Genomic DNA, 14,044 nt, shown 5'->3' with positions numbered 1-14,044 from the left:
GCATAACTTAATTTCTTTCCCTAAAAGAAAACAGAAAACCAGTTACATATTTCTTCTCCATTGTACTGTGTGATTGATTACTGTTCAAAATATTCATCCTCTTTCCCTAACTTCCATGGGGTGTTTCCCCCATCCTTTGATTCTGGATTTGATTGTTCCTTGCTTTGGCCAATGGGTTATTAGTAGACATGACTGAAGCCGAAGCTTGAAAACTGCTCTTGAGATTGGGTTTGAACTTTTGTGGGAAATACCTACTATTGCATGCACTGAGATTTTGTTATTGTTAGTTATGCATGGCTTTTTGAATCAATATTGACCTATATACCAAAACTTTATGCAGGTAAATGGGAGTATGACTTTTCCATTACTAACTAAGAAGGAGCGTGAAATGTAGCTTTTGGATGTGAATTAATTACCTCTGAATATTAGGCTTCTAATTAGGTAAGGTCTCAAGAGATACAAGGTTCAGGAAAAGATAAAGCCAAGTTTTGGACTTATTCAGAGATGAATTATTTGTATCAATGCATGCAACTTTTTTTCACTGTCATCAGAAATATTTCTCTACTATCTAACATGTATAATCTTCAATTTTGTTTTCTATGTGGCTTAAAACCTTAGACAGAACAAGAGCTTAAAGCAAAATAAAATTTCAAATACAAATTGAATACTATTCTCCCTTCTTAATTGCTACATACTCTAGTTAGCTAAAGATTTGCCTCATAACTTGGCTCTTTTTCTGTAATCTTGCTAACTCTGGCCTTACAGGCACTTTTCAAAGGCTACAGTCCATTTTATACTGCTCTTTAAAGTAAAGGGGTGAAAAGCTTTCTCAGTGCATCCTCGCTACTCTGAGCGCTTTAAGACCTCTTTTCCCAGGGGACAGACATCTAAATTTCTACCAATCTAGGTCAGGCCAGGCCCATTATTCTCTGTCTGCCTACTGGGCATTTATTTTTCTCTACAGAAAAGGGTCAGATGTTCTCTGACTGCAGCATATTTGTTGTTCATTTTCATTGTTAAACTAAATCTGTTGAAACAACGTGGAACAGTTAAGGGTCCCCTCTCACCACAGAATGGAATCTAGGGAAGTGTCTGCAGCAGTCACTGTAGGTGCTCCACCCAAATTGCCTCAACACTCATGTCTCCTGCATAAACTGATGGCTTCTTACTGCAAACAACTGCAACTCTCTCCCTGGGGCTTTCTCTGGTGGAAGGAACATGCACAGCTGTGTATGGGGCAGGCAGGGAGGTGGGGGTTTTGGGGAGGGGGGAGGGGGTTAAAAGCCCCTGGGAGCAGCTGTCAGCAAGGTATTTGGGAGCTGGTAGATGAACAGCCCAGCTATTTCATCCTTCTGGTGGGACAACTCTGAAACACATTCTTTTCTGTCTCCCAGAATTCACCAGGGATTCACAGCAGTATCCTGCTCATTAATGTACCCTGTATTACCTCCTTCTCTTACCTATATTAAGCCCCTACAAGCTCACAGGTGTTTCCTGGAAACATCTTCCATATAAACTCCTTGTACTCAAATCCTTGTCACAAGGTTGGTGTCTGGCAGGAATCTAGTAAAAGACGGTGCCTTTTACTGTCTTTCTTTAAAATGTATATTTTAATAAAAGAAGAAAGTAAAAGTATGGAAAGGAAGGAAAGAAGGCAGGCAGGAAGCAAGGAAAGGTGAGAGGGAGGGAAGGAGGGAGGAATGGGATTATCTTAAGTCAATTATTTACTTATTTAGGAAAAACATTCAGCTTAGTAATATCAATAACACAATGCTTACACACACATTCTGTACAAAATTATGAAAATAGATGTTGCTTTCAAAAATAACACATATGAAGGGAAATACTATAATCTTTTGGCCTTTACATCTCTTAGGGATGGAACATAATGAAGAAAGTACGCAGGTTTTGGAATCGTACAATCAGGACATTGCCTGTGTGGCCGGGGACATGTACACAAGCTTCTGAGGACTCCTCACCTGTGACATGGAAACAGTAATGACAACCTCATCATGGCTGCTTTGAGGATTAGCTGAGATAACTTATGTTAAGAAAAATAAGTACAGAGAGTTGGGTATGTCTACCCTATGGAATACAATAATCATTGGCTCCCATCCCTTCATTTAATTTGTTATACTGTATTTGTGTTCTGGTCGAAGGGTCTAGAACAAAAACTGGACAAATGGCAAGACTATCAGGCCTTCAGAGATGACATTGGACTCAGGATATTTTCAGAAAGATTTGGATTATATCACTGTTTCTTAGAATATTTTTAATACTTGGGAATCACAGAAATTTATTAATATCAAATTTATTAGAAATTTAAAATATGCTTAATAGCTAAATTACCTTTGGTAATGACTAAAAGAAACTATGAAAGATTTTCTAACAATTTCATACTTTTGCTATATCCTCTGTGTATATGACATTCATTATTGTCAAAATTGATTTAAAAAATGCAGCTCAAAAGCTTAATTTTAAGGAGTAGTTGATAAAGTTCTGTTTTAAAATTCTTTTTTACAGCATGATGTGCTGAGAAGAGGTTTTAGCCGCTAGTGTTTTGGTTGTAATGGGAAATATTACATTTATTCCAAAGCCTTACATCTATTTCAAAGTCCGAAATCTTACATCTATTCCAAAGAAAATAACCCTACTAAAATTACATGCTTTTAAAAATTAACAGTTAAATCAATAAATATTAATTGATTGCTTCTTGAAATTAACAGGGCACGCTATAGAGCACTACATAAAATCTTTTTTAGTGTTGCACTTCGTAGGTTACTCTACAGGTTGGCCTGGGTGAGGCATGGGAGAAGGGAAGGTCTCATTGTGCCTGTTTCACAGTTAAGGAAAGTCAGTCTTATGGAGAGGAGTGACTTGCTCAAGATCTAAAAGCTAAACAATGGTGGAGCTGGGACCTTGAGGCTCATCTTATACATTTTCATCTTTATCATGACATTTTATTATGTTTTCAACTCAGTATACTGAAGTACACTTATGAAAAAAATGTAATCTCCTTCAAAGCCTAACACATTTCTTAACGGAGTGTTTTCATTGAAATTAAATAAGAAATCAAAATGTGGAGAGCTGGGTTTCAGTATCTGATGACAACAGCCAGTTTTCTTTCATGGCTATTAAAAATGCTAGCTTTAAGCACAAAACGGTGAGAAGGTGGGAGGGCCCGGAGGCTGGAGGTGGTGTCTGCTCACTGACAGCTTCAGCTCCACCGGCCCTGATTTTACACTCACAGCATCTGGAGCCTGATTAGCTTTTGCCCAGAATAAGATTCCTTATCTCTCCAGTTTTGTCTGTGAAAACTGTGCAGCGTGAAAATTAACAAAACTTTTGAAATTACCATAAACAGCTCAAATATTTTTAGATGTCTCATTCGTGGTCACACAGGCCTCCTAGCATGTCTCCAAAAATTGAACTCAAATGCTGATCCTCTTTTTTTCTTATAGTCTACATTTATTTCAATTCACAATCTGACTTTCAGCTCAGAAATCACTGTTGAGCCTTTTGCAGATTCATTCCCAGTGCTTTACCTGAAGTGGAAGGGAACAGTAAAGGTAAAATGTACATGACATTATCCTTGTCAAAGTGAACAAGAAATGCACCCTTGCTAAAGGCTCCAGGTTAAGGCTACACCCTGTGCAAAGTGAGGGTACATGCAAGCCTTCCTTATCCAGAAATCTGTCTGGCACTCATAAGGCTGTGTTACTAGATCACAGCGGGATAAGAATGCACACCCAGGGCAAATCTGTAAACACCAGCTTAATCTGCATGGGAAGAGTCACTGTCATCTCCTCTGACAGAAAAACCCCCAGGGTACATTTCAGCAGTGACAGTCACCTCAGTGTTTTAAAAATCTTGTTGGATTTATTGCAGAACCATTAGAAATGTTAGAAAGCTATACTGGGAGGAAAAGAATGAGTATTTTCTTAGGATTTTGATTTTTTAAAGGTAACAGAAGTCCTCACTTTACATGGTGATTAAAATAAAAATAGTATCTTTTTTTAACTTCAGGAGCTGCATCCTCTTTAGTATTATTATATAACAGCATCATTTTTATGTACTTTTGCATCTTCAAGCATTCTAACTACCATGTAGATGAGCACATCCTTTCTAATAAAATAGGTTAAGGTGGCCATCTCAATATTTAACTTAATTTCTTAATGTATGTCAATACAAAAAAACACAGAATTATTTAGGATTATATGTAGGAAATATATGAGCAGATACTTGGAAAAAATTCAAAGATATTGGTAAATAAGCTATAATAAAGTAATGATATATTAATATTATTAACCCACAAAGTATTAATATAGTTTTCTACACATCCTGAAAATTTTGCATGTGAATTTTCATAACTCTAATTTAATGAGGGACAAATAACCACTCATTCACCACCTCGTCCCCCTAACACACAAATACACCAGAAATCTAGAGAATCCTGACTGTTGAAGTCTTATTTCTATGTGAAATGAAAATTCTTATCATTTAGAGGTGGTGGTGGTGGAATAGTCAAAAACACCTCTGAGAATTTGATGAATGTTATAAACTTTATTTTCAGGAAAAAAAATAACACGTAGAAGATTTGGTATTCAGTTTCAAGGGATTCACCAACTCCTTAAAATCCTACTAGCCTGGGTTAAGAACCCCTAATGTACACATTCAAGTGAATGATCGCTTCTGACTATGGCCAAAGTACTATGGAGAGATGGGCAATTCCCAAAGTCATTCTGAGCTGTCATCACAGCTGGAAAATGTGGACTTTAAATTTCCTCTTAATGCCCTGCCCGAGTTCACCCGAGAATTGCTTAACTTTCTGCTTTACTTTCATTTTATTCAACATCCTGGTTAATTCCTGGGTAAACATATGTTTGGCTATACATATATGGAGAGAAACATATTGCAAACATTAAATGTTAAAAAATGGTTTAAATTAGTTACTTCCATATATGTTCATTTGAATAAGGTGAAGCATCAAGAAAACTAGTTACCAGGAGCCTTATTTATCCAAGATGAATACCTAGAGATATTCTTTGGTATTAGTGTCAGCGTTTGCAAGAAAAAATTATCCCATTAAAATAGCCCTCATGAATAATTCAGAGAGTTCAATTTAATGGAGGAAGGGGGAGACAGAAACAGGTTATCAAATTTGTTGGAAAACCATGTTGCTGCACAGCATTTTTTATGTGTAGTTATAATGCAGGTTATTCTTTATTCTGTATCTACATGAAGAAGTAGATCTCAACATTTAAATATTTTTGTCTTTAATTTTTCTTCTTTATAACATTCATAAATGCACTTTTTTTCAATAATATTAATAATATTTTTGTAAAAAAATTTGTTCTGAACTGCAGAGTCCCAATTTTTTTGTTGCTGTAGTTGATAAGAAATGCTTGCCAAATGTAGAAAGGAAAGGAAATAGAATGGAGATTGCAAACTTTCTGCACAGTAAAGATGATCACTAAGCTGAATGTACACTGAGTGGACACTGGTTGTTTATCTTCTGTATTAATCATGATACAGTCAAAAAAAAGGAGCCATTCTAGAAATGCCAATTGTGAGAGATTTAGCACAGAGAATTAGAGCTTACACAACCTTTGGAAAGGCCAGTGAACAAAGGTTGGGTAAGGAAGTGAGATGGATTAAGGAAAAAGAAGAACAGCAATGGGACTGAAAGTTCACTAAGCTCAGAGAGTTTCTCTTTTTGATGAAAGTTCAGTGACTACTGCTCCACATGTAGAAAAGCCTGATGTATGTAGGATGTTTCAGATTTGAAACTTAATAACCAACAGTTCTTGAGTTTCCACTATTAATCAGCAAGTGCCTTCCCTATTATGTGTATAGTATAATATTATTTATTCTGAGAAAAAGAAAAAGATATTATATTCCCTGCTTTTTTGTGTTTTGAGTGCCTACTATGTACTATATTAATCATCTACACACATTTTGTAAAGATAAAACTATAAATGTTAATAATAATGGATCAAATAGCCACTAAGTTATATAATACCAGTAAGTGTAATTACCTCCTCTTTTTCCTTATCATCATCGTCATTATCACAACAAAGACAATAAGACTTCAGGGTGGAAGGAAATTGTGTAACCTGAAGTGGCAGAGAGGGCTTTATAGTGGAGCTTGCATATCACTCCATTCTGGCAGGAAGTTTTTTAGGGGTGGGTATAAGAGCAGTGAAGGTGGCAGTTTTTAAAAGGAGCAGAAATGAGAAGGGCTGCAAATTGGGTTCCCCAGGATGCAGAACCTGAGAAGGAGTGTAGGAGGCTTACCATAATATGGTTTTGGAATCAATATCAGAAGAAAAGAAGAGAAGGCAGCAAGAGTGGGCAGAAGGAGAGAGAAGGCTGGGTGGGGACAGCCTGAGGAGCCCTGAATACGGAACAACCCTTCAGAGAGGTCCCAGGTTGGGCCTAGCAGGCCAGGCCTTTATAATTCTACTGCCGTTATTGGGGGTGGGTTGCCCTGGGAAGGGACCACAGTATTCTTTCTTCAGCTGAGGCAATCCCTGAAAGGGGCTAAGATCAAAGTGCAGTTTGCCAGAAACACTTCACAGCATCTGGGAGAATAAGTCCTAGGGTCCCAAAGGGAATCGAGGTCCATCAACAGGAAAGATGAGATGGTCAAATATTAGAACATTTCAGGTAGAATGAACAGTACATTAGGGCAGATTCAGAAGGAAAAATGAAAGTCACAATGAAAAGAAAAATTTGAATATACAAAGGTATTTGTAACTATAATTAGGGCAGGTATAGCTGGGCCAAGTTTGAAAGGTCATTAAAAGTCAGGCTGAGGTTTTCCAGATAATGTAGTAATTCATGGAGGTTGTTCTATCTGGCTTCGAAAGAAAAAGCCCTACATAAAGTGAACATGTTTGGCAATGTTGTGCTGTAGATGGATCAAAGGACTGAGTTGTAAACTATTTCATTATATATTACAATGTAGTAATAAGAGAAAGAAAGTGCACAATAAATGTAATGCACTTGAATCATCCTGAAACCATCCCCTTCCTCCCCCATCAGTAGAAAAATTGTCTTCCATGAAGACAGTCCCTGGCGCCAAAAATGTTGGGGACCACTGCCCTAGAATACAGGTTTTCAATGAATATTAGTCTTATCAATATTTTGAAATTAGCTTGTTCCTGTTTGATTCGGTGGGGAATAATGTGTTATTTAATAAGTAATGACAGTCTGACAAGCCATATGAAATAATATTGTTTACAAGAAGAAAAAGAGAAAATTTTCTTCCTCTAGGTCTCTAAAACAACTGTTTCTCCATAAATTCATTTTTTTTTTTTTCATGTTTCTGGGCCTCAGGCTTTCAGCATGCTCTCTCTATCTCAGCTTCTGCTCACCACCCAACAGCCAAGGGAGTCGCTCACGATCACCATGGACATTGGTTCAGGTTATTCAGCATTGAGATGTGGACACTGAGGGTGGAGCTCTCCCAACGTGCCCCAACTATCTATCCATTTTCTCATCACTTAACCTTTCCCCTTCTACAAAGTTTGGGTTCAAATTCATGTCAAATCTGTCCCACTTCTTATCAGAAAGTTCAGAGGAACAGATACATTTGAATGCTTTATAAGCTTCAAATTACCATTCAAATCGCCACTAGCCTCATATGGTCCATTGTCCACTCTTACATACAGCAGAGTTCACTTTCAACAAAATCAGTTTCATTCTAGCAGTTTGTCTAACAAAGCCAACCATGGTAAGAGGGAAAATAGGCAATAGGCAATATATGTGGGAGAAAGTCTTCTCTTCCTGAATTCCCTGAACACACTGTCTTCTGTTCTCTGACTCACTTCTTGGGGGGCTACCTCCTCCCACCTACATTGCTTCTTCAGCATCAGTGTCCTTCTGTTAGAGTCAGACTCACAAAGAAAACTTTCCATTCTGTTTTTACAAAAATTAAATCCCTCCATCAACCGTCTGAACAGAGGTTTCTCCAGAGGTTCTGAAACACCTTGTGCCAGTATTCCATTTTGAGCAAAAAATCAGACAATCTTTTTCAGATCAGGACACAGACTTGTGGCCTCACTAGGCCTCCAAAAATGCCTGATGCCTTCTCACCAGTGAGGAATCTTGAGACCAATTATTTCATGGAGTTGCTAATCTCTGTCATGCTTTGGCTTCTAGTTCTCCAGTAAACTTTCTGCTGACATTTTTTCAATCTCAAGCTACTAACTGCTTCCTGACCTGGTAAGTTCCTTCTCCTGAGCTCTGGGAAATTACAAATCCACTCTAAACAGCCCCTCTATGTCCTGAGAGGTTCCCTCTGCCCCTTAATCTTAATTCAATTTGCGTCTTTCCATAGGACACTACTGCTTCTGGAGTGCACTACTGAGTCTGGCCTAATTCTTTCACTGCAGAGACTTCTACTGGTTTCAGCTGTGGGGAAAACAGTGTCACACATAACAGGGTTCACCTGCCACTTTCTTTGCTTGTATGAATCGGTGGTGGCTTCTTCTTTGATCTTCCTGCTACCAAAACCAATGTTCAATTATACCACTAAACAGAATGAAAAAATATATGATAAGAGTAAGGGAAAGAGAACTACAATATCAAAGTTTTAAGTTTCCATGCCAATTTCTATGAAAAAATCCCGTACACATAAAATACTACAATGTATAGATACCATGCTTGATAAAGACGTTTCCCATACATTTTCTCATTTATACATTATAACACTGTGAGGAGGAAGGGCAACTCTTAATTATTGTTATTTTTTTAAAGAGAAAATTGCGACCCAGAATAGTGAGTCACATGCCTGAGGTTACCTGGTGAGAAATAAACCCTCTGTTAGACGCTGGTCATCTGACACTTGTTCAATACTTCTCTATACAGCTAGAGAATTTCCCTGTTTAAAACATTAATGTTAATCATGTGCATGTTATATGAATATAGGATTTTTAAAATACATGTAATTTTATCATATTATTCATTATTTGTACTTTAAGAAAATGGCCTTGCATCAACTCTCTCATCTTACACTTAAGTAAAATGACCCTCTAAGAATGGCTTTCTTCACAGCAGAGCTCTCTAAGCTGTCAAGCCCAGATGCTCGTTTCCCATTTAATGGAGCGGGCTTGCATGGGTGAAATGGTTTTATCCGAACCTAAACCCTTGCCATCAATAAGTGACTGGCCCGAAGGCACGAAGTGACAGAGTAATACTTTCAAAATTAATTTCCTTAACTGGCATTGCTGGTCTTTGGAGACTGGTCTCCTCTATGGGGCATTGCTTCAGAAGCAAAAGTGAATATTTTTCAGTGTACAATTGTCCCCAGTTTTCTTTAATCCCATAGGGTGAAGTAAATCCATGTACACTTTGTGATTCCTTGGCTGATTCAACATAGTCTCAGAGAAGCCTATTTTTTGCAAATCTAAAGAAAAAAAACTTTAAAAAAAAAAATATCAGACCAAGTCAACTATTAGGAGAAGATAAGACTAAGGGAACTCACGTTTTTTGAGGACCTACAAACACTATTCCATCCTAAATCCTCACAGTAGCCCTTTGAAACTGGCTATTATAATTGCCATTTTTTGGTTTAAAAAGCTGAGGCTCAAGATTTAAGTAACTTGAACAAGGCCATAGAGATTAAAAGTCACAGAATTCTGTTCAACTCTGAATGCCAGGTTTTCCCCACTTTGCAGTGTATTTTCACCTGTAGATGTTCTTCTCCAGTGCCATCATGGTCATCTGGGGGCAAATAGCTCATTTTCTCTGAGTACTATAGAACCAACCCAAATTCCTAATTTTAAACGGCTTCACAATTTTAATTATTTCAGGCCAGTCATTGTTTTCTGTGTGCATTAAAAGGCTGATCTATCCTGTCAATGAGCCGAGTGCACTTTTCTTTTTTCTTTTTTTTTTTTAGAAGGCACTCTATAAACAACATTCTAATTTAGAAAAGAAAGTCTACCTTGAATTTATACTTGGTACCAATTTATGTTGTAACATTACTGACAGTGTCACTTAATTTGCCTAGTTGCCTATGGTCTAAATGTAGGTAATTTACAAACCTTTAACAATTTTCAGCTTTGCTAAATGGTACAGAGAACTGCAATTACATTTAAAATTCACTGGCGCTCTATATGTCAGTAAAAAGCACCTACAAAGACATAATTACAATGTAATTGCCCACAAGTTCATGAAGTAAACATACATTATTAGAAGGCACTCGTCTGTTCAATTTAAGTAACATTACAGCTAACATATTGCATAAATAGGGAGCCATTTTGTGACTAGTTACTGTAATAACAGGAGTTTAAATTAAAATGTGGTGCCTAAGTATATGTATTCTTAAGATCATTGCAGATATGTTATTCAGTATCCAGTGGCTTGCTTTTAACCTTTAAAATTGCATTTTAAATATTAAATTCATTTTATGAAAATATTTGCAATAAATATATGTGCCAGATCTGACTGAAAATAGGTGTTATGAAAAAGCTTTTCAGAAAGTTTTAACTCTGGGAAGAGATGCACGGATTCATATTTGCCATATATTTAGAAATATGATGAATATATAATAAGATGGCTAAGATCTAATGCTGTACAAAACACACAGATCAGTAACTTGAAATCATGAAAATATTTTTACACTTACACTGTATTATATTATACATGTATTACTAACTCCCAGGCTTCATAATTTCATTCATCACATCAAATATGCATTACATATGCCAAAGGTTTTCAGTCACACATTTTTGGAGGAAACAGGATGTACAATGGTCCTAGAACTCAGCCTTGGGTCAAAACTTTTCCATGACTTTTAAAAGGACTGGCTGTTCTTTGTTTGAAATACTGTGGAGGAAGTGAGTGGTGGAGGTAGGGAGTAGGGTAGGAGAGAACTTAAAGCTTATATCTGCATGATATATTAGCATTAATTATATTTGTAGTATGTGACCTTTTGTCCTGAAGCTTCCCAAAGACTTGTCAAACTCCGTCTCAATAGCACTTTTGGCACACATCTAGTACTGGGTTGAAGAACAAGAAAAGAGACAAGGAAACAAGAAGCCTAACCCAGGTGCATAGGATAGTCAGATTTTAGCCAGAACAAAAGAAAACAAACAAAATAAACTTGGGCAAGGTGATCCACAAAAGCTTTCTAAATAAGTGGAGTTTACAGTATTGTAAAATAAAAATCTTGTTTTTCTATTATTTTCTTCCATCTTCACCATTTTCCCAAAAGGTCAAGTCAATTCCTGCAAAACAGCACTACTCATCACAAGAACTCCCCATTTAGGCTAATTAGAGAAAAATAAGAAAATACTTCCATGTAGACACAATTTAAGTTTTCTGCAGTTTCTATACTCACTTTTTTGTTGATTTATAGAAGATTTAGGCACAACAGTTTAGTCTTATTAATATATATAGATATTTGAACATAACCACTGCCTTTACATTCCACATTTGGACCTGTAGATTTGTGCCAACATCTTGTCAGCTTTGCAAAGGGCAAAAGTCATTCTTATTTTCAACAAGATTCAAGAAAAACAAATTTGATCCAGAAGAATTGGAAGGGAGGTTTAAAAAATAAATTCTTACCAAGAATACAGTCTTTCTTGAATTTGTTGTGAATAAAATTGTTACTTGCCTTTTGGTCCAAGGTCATAATGGGGATTTTGAGACCATTCTCTCTATTAGTAGGAATGCAGATAAAAGCCAGCATTAAAAGTACTGTGGGAAGAAGAGTAACTCTATTTTATATGCTAATTCTCCATGTGACTTCTGACTAACCCTGAGTCCAGGCATGCCTCCAAGATGTCTAGCTGATATATTAATTTTCATGTAGCAATGTCAATGTACTGTAAGTTTTGCCTTTCCTCCAAAACAACCCTTGATGTTGTTACATACATAATACGCCATGACACCTGTAGCATTCTCTCAGCCACCTACACAGTCCTTCCAGACACATATACCTTCTCCCCAAGAAATAAGCCTCTTCTTTTCCCCAAGATATAAGTCTGGTGGGGTATGGCACAGAGATCTACCTGTCTTGCAACTGCAGAAGATCACACTTTTGTCAGTAAGTTCCCCAAATAAATCACCCATTACTGACAGATTGGATTTGGTTGTCCTGTTTTTGGTTTCTTGGCTCCTTTTGTGCTGGGAGGCCACTGTGTATATATGGCCCTTTCATGGAACCAGTACCACCTTCGATATCTGTTTTTGCTAGTTTCTTGGTATTCCATTGTTTAAATAGAAAATTTGAACATCAAGTAACTTTTATAATCCTCCTTTTCCTCTCACATTTTGGCATCACCCTCTGTCCCAGCTATCTCCCTTCACCTGGACCCAACCCTTTTGAAAGATTCATTTCCAGTTGCTGAACCCCATATTTACACATAGAAAGGTATAGTAAAGTAAATAGGCCTGACAACCTACTAGATCAAGTCCTTTGTGGTTTTTTTGACTTCTGACCAGCCACTTGGATCCTGCCCAGTGTCATAACTGGTGCCTACCAGGTGGCTCTGAGTATGGCTTGTCTCTGGTCTAGGCTACTAGGGTAGTTCAAGTCATAGGCAAATTAGTGAGTAGGCTTGGCTTTATTTTAATCCTGCTAGGTAAACGTCCATCCTCTGCTTGGGCACTGAAATTATGCCTCTGGTTGAGACACCTCTGAACAACAATTATCTTTTTTCCCAGAAAAGACAGAGTGGTAATTCTCAGACTTGCCACCATTTCATTGGATGCTGAAAACCAGATGGCTCCTACAAACCAAGCGTGCACCGAAGAAAGGGAAGGAAGGGGATAGACTTTTCAATCCTGTAAAGCAATTACGATTTCCTCTTTTTTTTTTTTTATTTTTCCTAGTTTGAATTGCTTTGGGAAAAACATTACAACTAAAGCTTACAGCACCTGCCCTTTTGGAATAATGTCCAGGCTTCTAGAAGAATTTTTGTTTCTCTACATCCCTTATGTATGTGTGTGTGTATAAAGTACACACTCTCAATAAGGTCTGAAATTCTATAAGAAGAAATGACTTTGTCAGAAAGACTGATTGTTTTTAAGGTGGAAATGATCACAAGAGATATAAGACTTTAAACCTAATTAATGAAATAGGGGTCAAAATTGAAGTTTTAACTCAAAACACAATGTGACAGGCATCAGATTCTAAAGTGGGTATGAGAAGAATGCCCATATAAAGATTTTACAAGGGAATATATGCCTTGTCAATAAAAGGAATACATGGGAATTTCTTACTCCAAATGGACTATTAAGGACAAAAAACTAGTATAGCATAGTCAGATCTTTTCCAAAAGGACCTAAGCATTGCAGCATGAAGCTGACAGCAAATTTGGATTGTAGGGTCCGCAGAATGAATTATAATAGACGACTAAATATAGAATAGTCTCTATCTAGAGCAGGGGTGGGGAACCTGCAGCCTTAAGGCCACATGTGGCCTTCTGGGTCTTTAAGTGCAGCCTTTTGGCTGAATCCAAATTTTACAAAATAAATCCTTTTATTTTTATTAATACATTTTCTTTATATTTTCATTTTATTTTTAAAATGAATGTATTTAAAATATCAAAAAACAAAATGAGTTTCAACCAAATAATCCTCTCAGATTGATCCACACAATTAGAACATTAGTAAGCCATAAGGGCTAAATTGAAGGCTGCTATCGTCATAATTTAGTTCTAACTTCCCCTTCTGACTGGCATAACTACTGCACAGTGGCAGGTTGGCGACAGTTTATAGGGGTCAAGTACACCAGTCTGCTATCAGCTTTTGACAACGGTGTATTGTGTTTCTGTTTGAAGTGGAATTTGTGAATAGTTGCACAGCTTGACAATATTTTTAAATTCTGTCTGCTTAACAGCCCAGCATGTCAAAGAAGACCAAGAGAATGCTGAAGGAAGAAAACAGATTTTTTAATGAGGTTTGGGAACTGAAATACTATCTTTTTTCTGCTAAAGATAAAGTGATTTGCTTGCTTTATGATGCTGCAACATCAACATTAAAGAAATTTAATGCTTACCAGCATTATAACACTCTTAAGGACCAC

Source organism: Lemur catta, chromosome 1 (assembly GCF_020740605.2).
Source record: "Lemur catta isolate mLemCat1 chromosome 1, mLemCat1.pri, whole genome shotgun sequence".
Lineage (NCBI taxonomy): Eukaryota > Metazoa > Chordata > Mammalia > Primates > Lemuridae > Lemur > Lemur catta.
The sequence above is the reverse complement of the archived record's forward strand: the minus strand, read 5'-3'. Positions refer to the sequence as shown.